The sequence below is a fragment of the Pelodiscus sinensis genome, chromosome 31, assembly GCF_049634645.1.
Source record: "Pelodiscus sinensis isolate JC-2024 chromosome 31, ASM4963464v1, whole genome shotgun sequence".
NCBI classification, from domain to species: domain Eukaryota; kingdom Metazoa; phylum Chordata; order Testudines; family Trionychidae; genus Pelodiscus; species Pelodiscus sinensis.
The window spans coordinates 8383264-8402922 of NC_134741.1; the positions used below are offsets into that span (position 1 = coordinate 8383264).

Sequence of the window (19659 nt, forward strand, 5' to 3'; positions counted from 1 at the left end):
TGTGGGAAGGAGAAGTGAAGCAAACTTTGATTATTTGGCTTGTAAACCCCTTGGTCTCAGGACTGAGGTTGGAGTCCCCAGGTGGAGCCCGGCCCCTATTTGGTTTGGCCCCTTCCTGAGGGCACAGAGTTAACAAGAGAGAATTCCTTCCCCCGCAGGAAGCTGAGTTGGCCAAAGAGTTAGTAACAAAATGTTTGTTCACCCTAATGGGGTGACCTGATGCCCAAATTCCCGCTGCCCCCAGACTGCCTGCAGGGGCCTGGCTCCCCAGCCCAAGCCACAGAGGGAGGCTCAATATCTCCAGGAGGCCTGGAGCACGTGCCCGGCACAGAGAGCTGCTGCCAACTGCTAGTCGCCTGCTTCAGTGGCCCAGCAGCCGCCCCCTGAGCCCAAACTTGCTCCTGCTCCTCCAGCTTCTCTCCCTGACGCACCCCACGGCTGCCGAGGTCCCTGCGCATGAGGCAGTGGGATCATCCGAGGCAGGCGCCAGTCCCAGCCCCATCCCCGAGCCCCCTCCCCCTTCCTCCCCTTTTCGCCCACCTCCTCCCCCCTCCCAGGCTCTTCCCTCAGCCCCTCCCCAGTTCTACATTCCCCACAGAGAAACCAGAGAGTTTGTTCTTTCCACAGGGAAAAGTCCTGTTTGTGTTCCCAGCAGGGCGGTGGGAGGGGGGAGATGCACAAGCCCCATGATGGGCTGCTGGATGGCAGCCGTGTGCTGCTGCTGAATGGCCCTTGTGAGCTGCTCAGCCTCTGGCCCCCACCCTGGCAGGATCGTCTCCGCCTTGTGCTCACAACTATTCTGGGGGACACTTGGGGGACGTTCGACTCGCCAAGGTCCAGCTAGGGGAGGAGACAGAGGAACCTCCCTTTGAGGGGCCCAGAGGCATCTCCCTGGTGGTCTAGTGGCTAGGATTCAGCACTTTCACTGCTCTGGCCTGGGTTCAATTCCCAGTCAGGGAAGCCAACCTTATCTGTGTTAATGACCTCTGCCAAGTCTCTGCCCTTTTCCATCACAGGGAGGCCCAGCAGGTTGAGGGGAGGGGCTGGGGTGCCAGAGGCAGGCTCTGACTGGGAGACACTCCCAGCAGCCAAGCACATTTCTGAGGAAGCTACTTCCCTGCGCAGGGGGTACAAGTCACACGCCTGGGTGTATAAGAGCTTGTGGGGACTGGCCAGGGCTTCAAGCAGGCAGCTCCCATTGGCCACAAACAAGCCTGGAGCAGGGACCAGGCATGAAGCCTTTTCCTCTGCAGCTGAGAGACACAAAGGGCCCAGCAGCCCCTTCTCTCAGCTGTGCGTGGGGGCAGGGCGAGCAGGGAATCTGCCTGAGGCTTCTTGCTGCCATGTTGGGTGGCTTCATGGGCTGGATCCAGCCCGCTGGCCTGTATTGCCCAGGCCTGGCTTAGAGGGAACCTTGGCTCTGGCTGTGGGGGAGGGGCGCTGTGGAAAGGCCAGTCTGGCCTTCCTGGGCAGGGCATGACGACGTCCACTGTGCACAGCCCGGCTGCCAAACATCCTAGACAGAGAATTACAGGCTAGAGCGATCCATGTCCCACAGCCAAAGTAGCTCAGTGGGGCGCACATTAGACTGAAAGTCTGAAGGTCTCTGGTTCAATCCCAGGCTTTGGCAGGTGCTGGCATGTGGCAGTAACTTCCCTGGTGTTCAATCCTTGCCTTGCTGTTTTTGGTCACAGCTTGGTATTGACAAATCAAGATCATCTCATGAGCCCCGCCCCCGACTTCTTCCTGTTACTCGCAGCCTCTTTGACTACTGCCCACCCAGTGCTGGCCCAAGATATGGAACAGGGCTGTGGGCTGATGGGGATGTGCTGGGGAATTGTTGGTTTGTGTAAATCCTTGAGAATTGATCTTCTTGCTCCTCTGGCTCAATTCTACTTTGTGCTTCTTCACTTTCTCAATGTAAGGACTCTGAAATGTCTGCTCCAGTGGTGCAATGGGTCAGTGCACAGTATTTATAAAGTAGTGTGTATAGGAGACATGCTGAGGTTGTGAATTCAAACCTCACCTGGAGCAGTGGTTTTCAGTCCCTACTGGGCTGCCCCTTTCCAGTGATCACTGTGGGAGCTGGAATTCTAGCTCAGAGGAGACTGTCAGTTAAAATTTCCTCTTCAGACTTGTCAGACTGAATGGTGGGTGGCCAGGGAAGGTCCTTCTTGTTTCCAGGGACTTGTTACAGGTCTTCTCCCCCTGCCCCTTAGCCATCAGCGGCTGCTGTCCCTTTCAGCCATTCTGGCAGGGAGGCAGGAAATGGGGCAAAGGAGCCAGACAAGCTGAGGGAGGCGGGGAAATTCTGATCTCTGCATCTCCCCTATGTGAGGGTTTGTCTACACGTCATTCCTTTTTCCAGAGAGAAATGCAAATTCAGCTGAGTGACATTGCAAATGAAGCAGAGATTTGCATAATCATGTCTGGATGCTATTTTGAACTAACAGGTGCTGTCTAGACAGTCCTTTGGAAAGAAAACCCTTCTTTCAAAATCCCCCTTACTCCTTGTGAAATGAGGTTTAAGGTTAGTTCTGATGAAGGGTTTTCTCCCGCAATAAGCGTATCTCAACAGAATTTTGTATTTCAAAATAAAGTATTTCAAAATAGCACCAGTCTGTGAATATGCAAATGAAGTGCAGGATATTTAAATCCCAGCTTCATTTCCAATGTTGAGTGTCTACATTTGCAACCCTTGCAGGTTCTCTGGGCAGTGACACCCGAAGGGAATGACAAGGGCATGTGGTGCTGGCTCTCCTGTCCCAGCAATTGGAGTCAGAGCCCTGCCTTGCCAGTGCCAGTCACAGCAGCTTCCGCACCTGCTTCAGGATTGTGGTTTCCTTCTTCCCAATGCTCCTCCCCAATCAGCCTTTTCCTGTACCAGCAGTTCCATGGGTGGCCAGGGGAGGCCTCTCCTGTGTCTCAGAAGCACACAGGAAAAGATGAGCAAAGGCTACAACAAGGCACCACTGGGAGTTGAACCCAGGATCTCCTGCTTACAAGGCAGGTGCTTTAGCCAACTAAGCCATGGTGCCCTACTTGGCTACAGCCCTGCGATAGAGTTTTTCCAGGATAACTTTTGTATTTGTGAAAAACTCTGCTGGGTTCATGGAATGGGTTGACTCTTTTAGGGTGTGTCTAGACTACAGAGTTTTGTCGACAAAAGTGGACAAAACTATACCTGCGTCCACACTACCGCTGAGTTCTGACATAACGTCGACAGAACTCAGCAGTTTTGTCGACGCTGGTAAACCTCATTTTACGAGGCATAACACCTTCTGTCGACAGAGGGTGTTATTGAATGTAAACTGTCCTTTGCGTCTACACTACCATGTCGACAAAGCAGCTTGCTTTGTCGACAGAACTCAATGTAGTGTAGACACTCTTTGTCGACAGAAGTTTTGTCGACAGTAGTCTAGACGTACCCTTAGATCAGTTTCCAAGAAAGTGGCCGTGTTCTTTCAGAAGGCCTGTATTCCTCATTGTATTAGGAATAAGGCTCTTCCCAAAGAGAAGGTTTTCCCCACATTTGGGCCCGTGTAAATGGGCCAAATGTCAGAAAAGCCTCTTCTGAAAAAAGAAAAGTGTCTCCAAAACTGTTCAAATTTATGGTCCTGGACAACACCTCTGAATTCCAAGTTGCAACCATTCCCCATTTCCCTCCAGCCTTGGAGGGGTCTCAAGGCCTGTGTAGCCAAGAAGTGTGATTGACAGCTCATACCCACAAACTTTTTGTCAATTGCAGAGCAACCTAAGGATTACTTGCCAAAGACGCACTACAGGCCCAAGGTCAGGCTGGAGCCAGGGGAAGCAGGAGGCAGGAAGAGCCCCAGTCTACACAGCTCCTCTTTGTGCAGAAGCCGCTTGTGCAAAAACGGACCCCAATTAATTATGCAAGGAAAATCCCTGGGCTGCAATGCTTAGTTACACACAATAAGAATAATCCACCAGCTCAGACGTGATTTCTAAACCACCAAACAAGGAAAATAATAAAATCTGATGGACTAGGTAGTCCCCACGGGCTTTGCCTGCACCATGCTCAGGGCCTGGGGATTTTCTGTCAGTTTGCCAGACCAAAGAACTAGTCCCCCACTGCTCTGGAGTCTCTGCCTCTCCTGGGCCTTCTCATCCTCAGGCTCTGCTTTGTCTCCAGACAGACCCTGCTCTGCTACAGCCACCTCCCTCTGCCTGTCACTTCTAGAGCAAAATGCATCCTTTCATTCTGACTTTGTACACATGGGCTTTTAGCAACCAGATCTGCACCTAACACCAGCATTTGCTAGGGAGGGGTCTGAACAGCTTCTATAGAGAGAGAGAGAGACACACAGCCACTGTGGAGCATCTTTGCCAACTGTCTCAGAAAGCAGAGCAATGTAAATTCTTTGTCAGTGCGAGGAAACTGTCACCCTAGGTGGGACATTCCCGGAGACAGAAATTCACCTTCTAAATGTTCCTTCTTCAACTTTTAGCTCCTGATTAAGCCCCTTTGAAGAAGCCAGATACACAGGGAGGGCTGATCACACCCCTCTGAAAATCAGCTTTCCATGGGTATCAGTAGCCAGCTCTGAGTCATGGGTCTTGACATCTCGACTCCCTCCCAAAACCAGGGAAGTGTCTCCCACCACTGCAGCCTCCTGAGACTCTATGGCCGTGTCTGTACAGCAGGGACAGCAACACTCACAGCCCCACAGGAGGGCCCCTGGCCTAGCAATGTGGCCCCTGAGCAGCCTCTGATGTTCCCTGTGTGAGCCCCAGAACCAGCCCTGAGTGAGGGGGGCAGAGGGGGAGCAGTTCATACATGCCAAGGGGCTGGCCAGGGGCAGGACATGAGCCCTGGGAGGCAGCAGTGACATCACAAGGAACTTTTGCAGCACCTCAGCTCATTGGCTGGGAGGCAGTGACCTCACAGAGGGGCCATGACAACTGCCAGGTGGGACAGGCTGCAGGGCTGGGGCATCTCAGAGACCCCCATGGCCTGGCTGCCTGGAATCTCCTTTGTGAGGTTTCCCCTTGAGGGCAGAAGGGATTGAGGGTCCCAGCTGGGAGTGTCTCTGTGGAGATTTCCCCTTTCCCCAGGCTGCAGTGGGAGGGGCTGGGGCAGGCAGGGTTACAGGAGGGGCTGGCATGGAACCTCTGGGAGAGGCAAGAGAGAAGGCTGCTAACACTCAATGAGAATGGGATTTGAACCCATGGGTGCAGAGCACAAGGGATTAGCAGTCTATCATCTTAACCACTCAGCCACCTCATTTGAGCTATTGTACTTTGTTTCAAGTCACCTGAAATCAGCACTTCAGGGAACCTTTGTGCCACTTGATGACTGGCCAGGGACACCCAGGGTACGAAGGTTTTGGCTTTTCACAATGTTCCCTGGGCTGTTGTACAAAGCTCAGTGCTGGTAACAAACCCAAAAGCCCCCTGGCTACATCTACCCTGCAGACTTCTTGTGCAAGAACTGTTTTGTGCAAGAGTTCTTGTGCAAAAGGTCTTGCGCAACAATGTGTTCACACTGCCATGTGCTTTTGCACAAGAGAAGTGCTTTTCTGCAAGCGCGCCCGTGGCAGTGTGGACGCTCTCCTGCGCAGGAAAGCTCGGACGGGCATTTTAGATATACGGCTTTCTTGAGCAAGAAACCCCTGTTGCCCGTCCACACTGCTTCCTTGTGGAAGACTTCTTGCACAAGAGGGCTTATTCCTCGTGGGGAGAGCAATAACTTCTGTGCAAGAAGCCCTGTTGTCTGATGCTGCACTATAAATTTACATGCGCAAGAACGTGCCTGCAGTGTAGACGCTCTGCAAGTTTTTACACAAGAGCAGTTGTTCTTGTGCAAAAAGCCTGCAGTGTAGATGTAGCTCTGCAGTGTAAACACAGCCTGAGAGACACGAGGAAAGGAAGTGGCCAGAGCCTTCCCCCAGCAGGCTGGCTCTCAACAGGACGGGCACGTCTACACAGCACCCTCACCTCCAAGTAAGCTGTGCAATGTGAGCGTGCTGCTCAGAGCCCCCAGGGGAAGGTTTGCGGGGAGTTTCCAAGGCAACAACAACTACAAAGTTTCATAATCTACACTCATGTGACTGTGATTTATTCCTCCACTAGCAAGTGTCTCTGAAGGGATGAGAAATGCAGGGCCCAGGTGCAGGGAGCCGGGTCACATTCTCCTGCCTGAGTCTCAGTCCTGGCTGAAGCCTGGCTACAGAGAGAAGAGGCCAATGCAAACAGCCCCACAGCAGCAAGGAAGTCAGTAGGTGGGTGGGTGAAGCAGGGAGCTGGGGGCAGAGTTCAGCTCTAACTCACTAGGGGTGCGTCCCATAGTTCAAAATAATCAATGCGCCTATTTTGAAATAGCTTATTTTGTAATTTGACGCTGGCTATACAAATAAATCACTATTCCAAAACATCCCTCCCTCCTCCTGCCATGCAGGGACTTCAGAATAGTGAGCCCGTTATAGCTTGAAATAAGGGGCTTGCTCTTAAGACGCGACAGTGTGATATGAGCACCATGTCCCCTAAACCTCCGAGCTAGCCGGCCCACGGGTGTCAGTCTCACAAGTGGCCCTTTCAGAACGGAGCCTTGGGGAGCCGCAGGGACGTTGTGGGCTCTGGAACAAGGTGGGTGAGGCAGCAGGGCCTTTTGTAGGCAGGGGAATTAGCTCAAGTGGTAGAGTGCTCGCTTAGCATGTGAGAGGCAGTGGGATTGATGCCCACATTCTCCAACTACAGCTCAGTTCTTATCCTTTAATTTCAGTGGCCCCCCTCCCTCTTCCTACCTCCTCTCCCAAAAGAAACACATGCCCAGCAATTGCCATGCTGCAAAGCAGAGAGTAGAGGGGGGAGGGATAGCTCAGTGGTTTGAACATTGGCCTGCTAAACCCAGGTTTGTGAGTTCAATCCTTGCTGAGGCCATTTAAGGATTAGGGGCAAAAATTTGTCAGGGATGGTACTTGGTCCTGCTGTGAAGGCAGGGGACTGGACTTGATGACCTTTCAAGGTCCCTTCCAGTTCTAGGAGATAGGCAATCTCCTTTGATTTAATATTTAAACTCAGCAACCCATCAGGCTCTGTGGTGAAATGGAAAGCCTGTTGGACTTCTAACCTGCACTGGTTAATGTGAGCCCAGCTGGACATTCAAAGTTGGTGGATTCAAGTCCCACCAGAGTCACTTTACCTGCTTCCTCATTTCCAGGATGCAGTTTTTGCAGACCAGTCAATCCTTAGGCTGACACTGGGGTGGGCCGGCATCCAGGCAATTCCCAGCAGACCTCAGTAAGGGGGGAGGGAAGGGCTGGTCCTTGGGGTTGGGGCTGGGGGTTGTTCTGAAAGGCTGCAGGTGCCCTTAGACCTACCAGTGCTGAGCAACACTCAGGCTATGTCTACACTGCACTGTTCTACGTGATTTTCAAAACCCAATTTGTGTAGCTTTTTCTTCTGCTATTTTTGGAATCGGCTTTTCCGACATTTGGCCTGTTACACTGGGCAAGTCACACAAGGGAGGCAGCAGGCAGAGCCGGCCCAATGCACCAGCCTCCGAGGGCAGGGGAGGCCAAGGCACAAGCCTCCAGCAGCTGCCTGGCCTGATTCATCTCCCTTCCCTAGGCTGGCACCAAGGGGCATTATCAGCTGATGTCACCCCCCTGTGTCATGTGCGGAGTTGGGCTCATCCCAGGCACAGGCTGGTCAGCAGCAACTGCACATACCTGGGCACCCAGGAGAGCAGCAATAAGAGAAAATCCTGTCTTTGAACCAGGAACCTTTTGCATGTTACACAAACATGATAATCTCTACACCACAGAAACATAACTCAACACTGGTAGAACTTGTCTGACTGTTCTGTTCCTGGCTCTTTCTAACACCCTGCTCTGCAGGGGAGGGGATGCACCTTGTGAACACTCCACCTCTTCTTCTCAAGGAAGCCACTAACCCGAGCTGCCAGCTCCTCATTTCCTCACCAACCCCTTGTGATTTGTAGCTCAAAGCTGGAGCTGCTGTGGAAGGAGGTGAAGCTACAGAAGCTGACAGGGGACAATCAGCGGGCGGAGGGTTATTTTTTCTCCCCCCTGGTATGATGCGGCTAGAACTGAGGAGAAGAAAATCCTCTTCCCTTCTCCTCAGAAGATGGAAATTGCAGTTGGTTTTCTCTCTGGTTCTACTAAAGCTGGGCCCCAGGACTAGACTTTTCTTTCTAAAACCCTGGTGAAAGCTGAGAGTGAATTGCTTTTAGATGGAGAGTGTGAATTAAAAATGGGCAATGCCCAGCACGGGGCTTGAACCCATGACCCTGAGGTTAAGAGTCTCATGCTCTACCAACTGAGCTAGCCAGGCTGCATACAACAGGCCTCCTCATACCCCATCACAGCATAACAAGAGCCAAGTGTTCTCCACTGCCTGACTCAAGGCTCTTTCTTGCCCCTAATGGGGGGTTCTTATGTGTGGGGAGGTTTGAGCTCAAATCCCCCTCCTGGCATGCCCACTTCTTTCCCCTCAAGGAACGGCCTCATTTCCATCTCTCCAGTGACAGGTGAAGGGGCCGGGTTCAGGGTTTCTTTTAGCGCAGCAGCAAGGGGAGATGGAGGGAATTCAAACCTCTTTGCAGGCTTTGTTCTCATGGCACCAAGTGTGACAGGAGGGATGTGAGCTGGGGAGGATGCCCCCCCTTCCCTGAAGGGGCATTTGGGTGCACCCAGTGGCAGCAAGAATTCAGGCCCTCAGGCCAGTGCACTGGGGACAACCTGTGAGCCCTTCCATGAGCATTTTATCCTCCAATTGGGGAAGGCAGCTGGGCAGGACCAGCCTGCAGCCCACGTCCCTTTCAGCCCCAGGTGCAGGAGGTAACAGAGAGGAAAGGAAAGTCCATGGCCAGAGCCTCCTCCCAGCAGTCTGGCCTTGCACAGAGTCTGTGCATGATGGAGCCTCTCCCAGCAGGATTCTGGCCTGTTCTCTGCAAAATGCTCAGCCTGTTTCATTTACTGCAGGAACAAGTGGGTTCCATGTGCCCTGTTCCCCAGTGAGAGGTCTGCCTTTCCTTCCCTTCCTACGTGGCCTCCTACAAAGTCAGGGTGAAAAGCTGTTGGGTCCCAGCCCTCCTGGGCCAGGCCGTGGCAGGAGCACTGACTGGAGACAGGTTGCAGGTGGAGCAGAATTAGCTTAAGTGGAAAAGTGCAGCCTACCCAGTGGTTGAAAGGGGCTGCAGCTGCGGCTGCTGCTATCATGGAAGAAGCTGGGAGGCAAGGTGCTGACAGCAAGAGATTCTGGCTGCCTCTTTGCCCTGGGTCTCAGTGCACCATGTCAACTGCCAGCCAACTTGACCAAACTTCAAACCAGCTGGACTAGCCAGCCCACATCAGAGTGAGAAGATCCATTGGCAGCTGCAGTTATCCCAGCAGCTGCCGGAGGCGCCTTTCTGAAAGGGCCATTTGTGACCTATATCAGAGGGGTAGCCGTGTTAGTCTGAATCTGCAAAAGGACGAGGAGTCCTGTGGCACCTTATAGACTAACTGAAGTGTAGGAGCATAAGCTTTCGTGGGCAAAGACCCACTTCGTCAGATGCATGTAGTGGAAATTTCCAGAGGCAGGAATAAATATGCAGGCCAGGATCAGGCTGGAGATGATGAGGTGATCCAATCAAGGAGGATGAGGCCCACTTCTAGCAGCTGATCTGGAGGTGACCTAGTTTTTTGTGCACCAGCTAGCTCAGTTGGTTAGAATGTGGTGCTAATAACACCAAGGTCATGGGTTCAAACCCTATGTTACCCACCCCTTAGCAGCCTGCTATGAACAAATAGGCAAAAGGCTGAGACCTTTGAAGGAAGCAGGCCAGAGAGCTGGTAAAAAGAGGCTCCAACTTTCACAGCCCCAGTAACAAAAATGGCCTTGTCTTGGTTGGCTTTCCCTAATGGCAGAATTCTTCTCTTCCCTCCATTGTCCCCAATGGGGTGACCTGATGCCCAAATTCCTGCTGCTGCAGTGGCAGGCCCAAGGCTCCCTGCAGGGGGCAGGTTCCTCCATCCCAAGCCACAGAGACAGATTCAATGGCTGTGTCTAGACTGGCAAGTTTTTCCAGAAAATCAGCTGCTTTTCTGGAAAAACTTGTCAACTGTCTACACTGACCGCTTGAATTTCCAGAAAAGCAATGATGATCTCATGTGAGATTGTCAGTGATTTTCCAGAAATACTATGCTGCTCCCATTCGGGCAAAAGTCTTTTTCCGAAAGACTTTTGTGCAAAAGGGCCAGTACTGTTTTCCGCAAAAAAGCCCCGATCGCTAAAATGGCGATCAGGGCTTTTTTGCGGAAAAGCACGTCTAGATTGGCCACGGACACTTTTCCGCAAAAAGTGCTTTTGCAGAAAAGCATCCTGCCAATCTAGACGCGCTTTTCCGAAAATGTTTTTTAACATAGCCAATATGTCCAGGAGGCTGGGCCCACAGCACTGCTGCCAGTCACCTGTGTGAGTGTGGCCGTGTTCTTGCGCAAGAAGCCGCCAGTGTAGACAGAGCCTTCGTGTGCAGAGCCGTTACGCTGCTTATTGTCACGGGGGATTTCTTGTGCGTGAAGGAGCAGTGTGATAGTCCATGTTTAGCCTCATTTGCATATTGCTTGCAGAAGAGCCCGCTAGTGTAAACGTGGCCCCTCTGCTTTCTGTCTAAGCTTAAAAAATTTTCTGTGAAGCAGGGAGATTCTAGCGCCTTCCTCGGCAAGTGAGTTTGAATCCTGCACCACGACCTCAGTGGGACCTGCAGGTGAAATGTTGGTTTGCTGCAAATCCTTGGTAATGCCAGTGTTTGGCTTCCTTGGCTGTATCTACACTGCACATTGTTGCGCAATAAGATATGCAAATGAGGCATGGGGATAAATATTGCCACACCTCATTTGCATACCTAATGAGCCCTCCTTTTCGCAGCACAGGCTTTTGTGCAAGAAGGAGCTGTCTACACTGCTCCTTCTTGCACAAAAATACCTTCTTGTGCAGAGCCGTTCCTCTACTTATTTTCAGGAATCCTCATGCTACTTGGCAGGAAAATCCAGTTCTGACCAGTCTCTGAGCAGCTGGTGCCTGAGGGGATCCAACACGGATCCCTAGGTCACAGGCTCCATTGAGTGGCCCCAGTTATTGACCTAAACACCGTCATAACACGATGGCTACATCTACACTGCAGCCTTCTTGTGGAAGAACTGTTTTGTTCAAGAGTGCTTGTGCAAAAGTCTTTCACAAGAGCACGTTCACACTGTCATGTGCTTTTGCACAAGAGATGTGCTTTTGTGACAGAGCCTCCATGGCAGTTTGGACTCTCTTGCTCAAAAAAACTCTGATGGACATTTTAGTCATATGGGTTTCTTGCACAAGAAATTCATGTTGCCTATCTACACTGCCCTCTTGTGGAAGAGCTTATTGCTCATGGGGAGAGGAATAACTCTTCTGGAAGAAGCCCTGTTTTCCAATGCTGTACTGTAAATTTACTTGTGCAAGAACAGTCGTGCAGTGTAGATGATGTGCACATTTTTGTGCAAGAACAGTTTTTCTCAAGAAACCTGCAGTGTAGATGTAGTTTAAGGGTTTATATTCATTTAAGGGTTCACGTACAATGGAAGTCCAGGAAAGGTGAATGTCTCCATTGAATAGACACTCTTACAGGGGGCACTTGGATTTAAATCAAGGACTACTTGAACTACAGTCAAACACTCTAACACTGCGCTACACCCTCATGCGAAACATATGTCTGCAGCCGGTATTGAGAACTGGGCAGGGAACAAGAGGCTTTTGTAGACAACACATCTCAGGTGGGAGGGACCCTCACTGACCCCAGGTTGTGACTGGTCCTAACAAGGAGTTTGTCCTGAAAGCAGCAGAGTTGGGGCAGGACAGAGGTTATGTCCACACAGAAAAGTTCTTTTGGAACAATGGCCGTTATTCCAAAATAACAATGCAAGAGTCTACACAGCAATTCCGTTATTTTGAAATAACTCTGAAATAACAGACGGCTAATTCCAACTTCTGTCAACCTCATTGTATGAAGAAAAATGCCTATTCTGAAATAGCTATTTCAAAATGAGGCCTGTGTAGATGCTTCACTTCTGCTATTTCAAAATAGCCCCTTCCCAGGGCCATTCTAGTTATTCTTCTTGGGGCTCTATAATGGAGAAAACTTGTCTTCATTAGGGAAGCCTCCTCGGACTCATTTTGAGGTTTCCCGGCAGTGTAGATGTGCTATTTTGGACTAACTATTCCGGAGGAGCTTATTCCAAAATAAATGTGCCGTGTAGACGTAGCCAAAGAGTCCTGAGAAATGAAGCAGCCGGAGGAAATACAGGAGTGCAGAGGCCAGGCTGAGACCTGAGTGTGCCAGATGTCCACAGCACCCCCCTCCCCCTTCAACATCTAGGTGCTGTGGTGTAAGGGGCAGCACTCAGGACTCTGAATCCTGCAAGCTGAGTTCAAATCTCAGTGGGACCTGCAGGGGCTGGGGTGGTTGCTAGGAGGTCCCCAGGCTTTTCTGCTTCCTTGTCCTGAGGTTCACCAAGGGCAGTTTTCTTCATCTCAGGCCCAATGGAGCCTTGTGCTCAGGTGCCTGATGCCATCACAGCTGCAGGGCAGGTCGCCCATCTGACCCCTGAGCTCAGCCCATGCTGGAGGCAGCCAGAGTGTGAGCAGAACAGAGGAGGGAGGGAGGGAGGATTTGTATATTTCGGGAAGGGTCCTGGCTCCCAGCCACATGCCTTGGGACAAAGACCAACAGCCCCTGCACAAAGTGCATTGTGGGAATAAGAGTTGGGGCAGCAGGAAAGGGGCGGGCCCCTCAGCACCAGCAAGCAGGTGGGAGAAGATGGGAGTGAATCCTGCTACCTCTCAGGTGGAAAGGGAGCACTAACCCACGTGCAACTCATCTCTCGTGCTCTGGCCTCCACCAGCCCCAGCAGATTTGTGCCCCACTAGGGTGGGGTTTGTCAGAGACCAGGGAGGAAGAGGGAGGGGTCTCTGGATGCATGAAGCCCCTGGCTCTACCTGTGAAAAGAAAGAACAAAGGCACAGGCAGAAACTTCAATTCCACTTTGTGCTTCTTGACTTTTTCAATCTAAGGACTTTGAAGAAATGTTGCAAATATCTGTTCCAGTGGCACAATGGGTTTGCTCACAGTACCTAGATGACAGTATTCCTAGGAGATATGTAGAGGTTGTGAGTTCAAACCTCATCTAGAGCAATGGTTTTTAGCCCGTCCTGGGTTGTCCCCTTGCAGAGGTTCCCAAACTTTTTGGCATCACGCCCCCCCCCCTTTTTGATTTTTGAAAAACCCTCATGTCCCCCTCCAAAATAGCAGCAAACTTGTTGAGCAAAAAAACCCAAAAAAACCCACCAACTTGATGTGGGGAGGGCTGGGCCACCTCATGCCCCCCCTGGAATTTCTTCACGACCCCCAGTTTGGGACCCCATGCCTTGCAGTGAACTCTGGGAGAGGTGGAATTCCACCCCAGAGGATGGGATCAGTGAAAATTTACACTTCACATATTATGGCCTCATCACAGTGAATGCTGGGTGGCCAGTACTTGGTTCAATGTCATGTGCCTCCGTAAAAAGTTGATTATCCTAAGTGACACATTTGCACCTCCAGGTGTATCACGTCTTGGCTTTCGATTGAACAGGGATTCTTAAAATGTCAGCAAACCCCTCGTGTGCTCTTGTGCCAATGCACATAAACCAGGCAGACGGGTCCCTCAACTGAAACCAGTTCAAACCTGCTGGGTGTCTGGTTTCTATTCCTGTCAGTCGGGAAAGGGGGAGATCTGAACGCCCATTGCCTATTCTGTACAGAAGAACAAGAACCACGTCCAGCTGGAGAGGAATTGCTTTGATCAATCTTCTGGAACTTGATTCAGCCAGTCAAACTAGGACTCACTAAATCAAACCAAAAGGGCACTTCCAGTACTTCTGCTCTTTGCTCCCTTTGGCTTCCCGCTGTGGGGACATGGCCAAGCTCAACTGAAGGAAGCCGACTCCAGTTACATATTGAGGGATGGTAGGAAAAGCAGACACATTGGCCAGACACCACTGGGGGCTACCTCCCCCATACTTGGAAGGTGCCTTGACCAGCTTAGTCATGGATCTTTTCTCCCAGCCATTGCCCATCCCATGGGAGGGAAGAAGAGTCACCCTCCATGGCTGTAGCAGCTTTGCACTTGCAGGATCTCTGGGTGCTGACCCCCACCCACCCCAGGGAATCACAAAGGCATGTGTTCCTGGCTTTTCTGTCCCAGCAATTGCAGCAAGAGCCCTGCCTTGCCAGTCACAGCAGCCTCTGTACCCGCTCCAGGCTTGTGGTTTTCTTCTTCCCAATGCTCCTCCCCAATCAGCCTTTTCCTGAACTGGCAGTTCCCTGGGTGGCCAGGGGAGGCCTCTTCTGTGTCCCAGGAAGACATAAGAAAATGTGAACAAAGGCCACAGGAAGGCACCACTGGGAGTTGAACCCAGGATCTCCTGTTTACGAGACAAGTGCTTTAGCCAGCTAAGCCATGGTGCCCTCATGAGGAAGTTTGGTGAAACTCTTCTACTCTATGGTCCCAGAAAACACCTTTGACCCCCAAAGTGCAGACATTCCCAATTTCCCTCCAGCCCTGGTGGTATCTGGCTCCCTGGGCACAGAAGGCTACAGCTCAGTGGGCAGAGGCTCTAACATGCACATCTCCCCCAGCCACTGGGACTGTAGAGTTTACCTTGAGATTTAGTGTTGCTGGAGGGAGGGAAAAGTGAAGCAAACACTGATCATCTGGATTAGAAACCCCTGGGTCTCAGGCTTTGGGTTGAAGTCTCCGGGACTGAAAACCACCCCTGAGATCTTATCTCCTCTGAGCAAGGGCAGCAACTGTGAGTGGGGTATGGAGAAAGTTTGGGCACGTGAGTGGGACACTTATATGGCTGGACTTACATTGCTGGCAAAGGACACTGCTTGATCCTTTTCAGCGGGGACTTACTTGTGGGTTGGTTCTGAACCCTGCTTGTGCCCAGGCCTGACATAACCTGCCCCACAGAATTCACACAGCGAACGGGGCTCTCAGAACACAGGGGAAGTTTGGGGGCTTGTTGTCAGGCTGTGGGCTGAAGCATCAAACCAGCCCCCCCCCCCCCCCGTGGGGCATGTGAGTGTTGCAGAATCTGGGCCCCCTGCAGCTGGACAACAGCAAACAAAATGTCTTGGGGCCCCACAGAGACCCACCTATAGAATCTTAGAATAATAGGACTGGAAGGGACCTCGAGAGGTCATCGAGTCCAGCCCCCCGCCCTCAAGGCAGGACAAAGCTCCATCTACACCATCCCTGACAGATGTCTATCTAACCTGTTCTTAAATATCTCCAGAGAGGGAGATTCCACCACCTCCCTTGGCAATTTATTCCAATATTTGACCACCCTGACAGTTAGGAATTTTTTCCTAATGTCCAATCTAAACCTCCCCTGCTGCACTTTAAGCCCATTACTCCTTGTCCTGTCCTCAGAAACCAAGAGGAACAAATTTTCTCCTTCCTCCTTGTGACACCCTTTTAGATATTTGAAAACCGCTATCATGTCCCCCCTTAATCTTCTTTTTTCCAAACTAAACAAGCCCAGTTCATGAAGCCTGGCTTCATAGGTCATGTTCTCTAAACCTTTAATCATTCTTGTCGCTCTTCTCTGTACCCTTTCCAATTTCTCCACATCTTTCTTGAAATGTGGCGCCCAGAACTGGACACAGTACTCCAGCTGAGGCCTAACTAGTGCAGAGTAGAGCGGCAGAATGACTTCACGAGTTTTGCTTACAACACACCTGTTGATACAACCTAGCATCATATTTGCTTTTTTTGCAACAGCATCACACTGTTGACTCATATTCAACTTGTGGTCCACTATGACCCCTAGATCCCTTTCCGCCATGCTCCTTCCTAGACAGTCGCTTCCCATCTTGTATGTATGGAACTGATTGTTCCTTCCTAAGTGGAGCACTTTGCATTTCTCTTTATTAAACCTCATCCTGTTTACCTCTGACTATTTCTCTAACTTGCTAAGGTCATTTTGAATGATGTCCCTATCCTCCAAAGAAGTTGCAACCCCACCCAGTTTGGTTTCATCTGCAAACTTAATAAGCGTACTCTCTATCCCAATATCTACATCATTGATGAAGATATTGAACAGTACGGGTCCCAAAACAGACCCTTGAGGAACTCCACTTGTTATCCCTTTCCAGCAGGATTTAGAACCGTTAACAACAACTCTCTGACTACGGTTATCCAGCCAATTATGCACCCACCTTATCGTCGCCCTATCACCTGGACTGCCTGGGCCTGGGCCATGAAGCAGGAAGTGGCTGAGGTTGCGGCCAGCCAAGGAGCTCCCTGGCCTCTGCCATTGCCGGCATTAGAGTTGCCAGATGGTTCCACAGAAATACTGGACTCACTTGATACTACCTCACAATCTACATTCCAGCTTATTTAGAAAATACCCGACATTTCTATTTCCTCATTTACACTTTCTCAGCTTGTTTTCCAAACAGAAAGCTCAAATACTGGACATTCCGGTTCAGAACTGGACCCCTGGGAACTCTAGCTGGCATGGAAGCAAAGCATAAGGCTGTGAGAGGAGGCCTCCTGTCGCCTCCCCCAGCCTGAGGCAAAATGGCTTCTTCCTCCCCTCTGAGGAGTGAGCAACAGAGGCTGGACTGAATGTTTTGTGCTGGGGCTGGAGGCTTAAGCCCGAGCTGTCGGCCTCAGTGGGCCTTGCTGCTTCTCCCCACTCCTGCCTTGCTGCCTCCTTTGGCCAGCAGCGCACAGAGGGCAGCCGGGATAGCCGGCTGCCATGGGCAGAGGAGGCCAAGGCACAAGCCTCTCGGGGGCAACAGGCCTGGGTTCTCTAGCTTTCCCAGGCTCATGCCAAGGGGTTTTCTGTGGTACTGGGAGGAGAGGGATGCCAGGCCCAGGCCAGTGCGAGAAGGGGCAGTGCCTGCCAGGGCAGAAAGGGTTGCTGCAAAACAGGAGACATGGTGTTTCTGCCTGGTTTCACTCAGGGGACCTTCCCTTGCTGCTACCTTCTCCTGTTACTTGAGAGAATGAAATGGGGCCATTCTTGTGGTAAAAGAGGTCAGTGTGCCTAGGCCTCCCCACACAGACCAGAGCACCCCATTGGGGACAGGACAGAGCCTTGAATCAAGCATTTGAGAACATGCTGATCCTCTATCCTGTGACAGGGTATTGCGGGAGGGACATTGCACATAGAGCAGCTAGCTCAGTTAGTAGAGGATGTGACTCTTATTCTCAGAGTCATAGGTACAAGCCCCATGCTAGACAATGCTCTCCCTTCTGTTACATTCTCTGCATACAAGGCAATTCAGTCTCAGCTTTCTCCAGCTCTCAGGTAGAAAAAGTCTCTGACTTCTCTGGTAGAACCCAGCAGGGAGGAAACTAACTGACATTTCCAATCTCATAGGAGAGCAGAAGAAAATTCCCCCAACCATGAAAGAAGGAGGGGAAAAAACCCATCAGTATCTGATTGCTCCCCTTCAGCACTCTGTAGCTTCCTGTCCTTCAGCATCAGCTCTGTGATGGGACAATAAGAGCATGTCTACACTGGAGTGTTATTTGGAAATAAAGTGCCTGTCTACACAGCAAGCTGTTATTTCAAATTAAGTACAAGTTGGCAGACTTCCTACTCTGACTCCAGTAACCCCCATTTCAGGGAAGGGAAAGGTTTCTTCCTTCTACTACCTGCTGTCCATAGCATCAAAAGCCAAGTGAAGCTATATTGACTTCAACTACACAAATAAGTAGATGAAGTTGTGTATCTTAGTTCGACTTTTGCTCTGCTGTGTAAACATGCCCTAAACAAGCTACTAGTTAAGAAGCTGGCAAAGGATCCCATGGTATTATAGTGCCAGGGAAGGGTACACACCAGGGCAGAAAGCAAAACAGCTGGGGCTGTGAGAGAGACAGGAGTGGGCCTGAGGGAGCAGAGAAGGAATTGAATGGAGAAAGAGGGGGGCTCTTTCCTCCTGGGTTTGACACAGACCTTTTGCATGGCAGACAAATGGGATAACACCACAGAGCAGAAACAACAGGACAAAGGAAATTTTTAAATGAAAGCTTCAAACCCCCCACTTGCAGGAACCGTTTACATCCATCGACATTTACAAAATGCTTCCCCACAAACATCTCTCCAGCCTGTGTCTCTGGGAAAGATTTCTGCCAAGCCCCATCCCAGCCCACTGGTCAGAGCTCCCTGAGAAACAGGACACCATCACTCGCAGCCAAGTCCCCGCCCAGGTGAGGAAGGGGAAATGAGCCACAGGCTGCTGCCAGCTGGGTCAATAGATGAGTGGGTTGACTGTTCTCAGGGACACCACAGCAGCATCCCTGCTTCCCCCTCGGAGGGGGTTTCCTCAGGGCCAGACCAAGCCATTCCAGCGCCCTAGGTAGGGGAAGGGTGCATCGGTGGCCCAGCCCCCGCCTGGAATGTGGGAGAGGGCGTGCAGAGCTGGCGGCAACAGAAGGCATGTGCCTTGCCCGGCCACCGCCACTGGTGCTCAGCCTGGTACCACTGGGAGCAGGCCGAGCCTGGCTATGCAGGGCCCTGCAGCCGTGGCGGGAAGGGTGCTGCTGGCCAGCGCTACAGGAGTTAATGCGGCCCCTGCCTGGGGCAGTCCCTGCAGGGTGGCTGGTGGGAGCTGCTGCAGCTCACACTATGGATGCATGGTGCCTGATGGCAGTTATCAGCTGTAAGGGGCTCACAGCGCCCCTTATATCAGGCACGCTGGGCAGCTGCCCGGCAAGCCCATGCCTTAATCTGGCCTTGGGTTTCCTACATAGAATGGCCCAAGCCCCAGCCTCCAGGAGAGGGGTTCCCAGCTGGGGATCTCCGGCAGCAGCCATGGGATGGTGGGAGCCAGTTACTGCAGAACAAAGGACACCAGCGCTACATCTACACTCGCAGCTTCTTGCTCAAGTACAGCCGTTCTTGGGCAAGAATCTGCAAAGCATCCACACTGCCCGCCTGCTCTTGCTCAAGGAAATTTACAGTACGGCGTGGTAAGAGAGGGCTTCTTGCGCAAGAGCTATGCTCTTTTTTAACAGGTGTAAGCCCTCTTGCACAGGAGCTGTTGCACAAGAGGGCAGTGTGGACACTCGGCAGGGATTTCTTGCACAAGAAAGCTCTATGGCTAAAATGGCCATCAGAGCTTTCTTGCGCAAGAGAGCGCCTACACTGCCATGGGCGCTCTTGCACAAAAGTACAGCTCGCAGATGGTAGTGTGGATGTTTTCTTGTGCAAGACTTCTTGCACAAGAAGCCTTGCGCAAGATGTTCTTGTGCAAGAAGCCACGAGTGTAGACATAGCTCAGGCGTGGGAGAAACTAACCATCTGCTTCATTTGCAAAGGCATGCATGCAGCATGCGCCCACTGCCCTGGGTGCAAGAATGGCTTGGGCTAGCCCTGCCCACAGCCCAACTCTCCCAGGAACCGCCAGAGAGCAGCACTCACATGGGGGGCTGGAAAGTGGAGAGACTCCCTGAGACACCAACTTAAAAGGAATCGCTCTGGGTATGTCTGCACTGAGATAGCAGCCCAGTGGCCAGGCTGTAGCTGGCCCAGCTCAGCTGTAACTGGCCTGGAGGGCTTTGGTTGGGAGATTAGAAACCCGCAGAGAGGGGCATCTCT

The 19659-nt window shown here is 51.6% G+C and overlaps 4 non-coding genes across 4 annotated transcripts; 1 reads left to right on the forward strand and 3 right to left on the reverse strand.

The window, feature by feature from the left end:
- Positions 1–888: 888 nt before the first annotated feature.
- Positions 889–960, forward strand: TRNAE-UUC (transfer RNA glutamic acid (anticodon UUC)). Its single transcript has one exon. It is a non-coding gene; the product is annotated as a tRNA-Glu (tRNA).
- A 2004-nt stretch (positions 961–2964) lies between these two features.
- Positions 2965–3038, reverse strand: TRNAT-UGU (transfer RNA threonine (anticodon UGU)). Its single transcript has one exon. It is a non-coding gene; the product is annotated as a tRNA-Thr (tRNA).
- A 5208-nt stretch (positions 3039–8246) lies between these two features.
- On the reverse strand, positions 8247–8319 carry TRNAK-CUU (transfer RNA lysine (anticodon CUU)). Its single transcript has one exon. It is a non-coding gene; the product is annotated as a tRNA-Lys (tRNA).
- Positions 8320–14432: 6113 nt separating this feature from the next.
- TRNAT-CGU (transfer RNA threonine (anticodon CGU)) lies at positions 14433–14506 on the reverse strand. Its single transcript has one exon. It is a non-coding gene; the product is annotated as a tRNA-Thr (tRNA).
- Positions 14507–19659: the final 5153 nt, after the last annotated feature.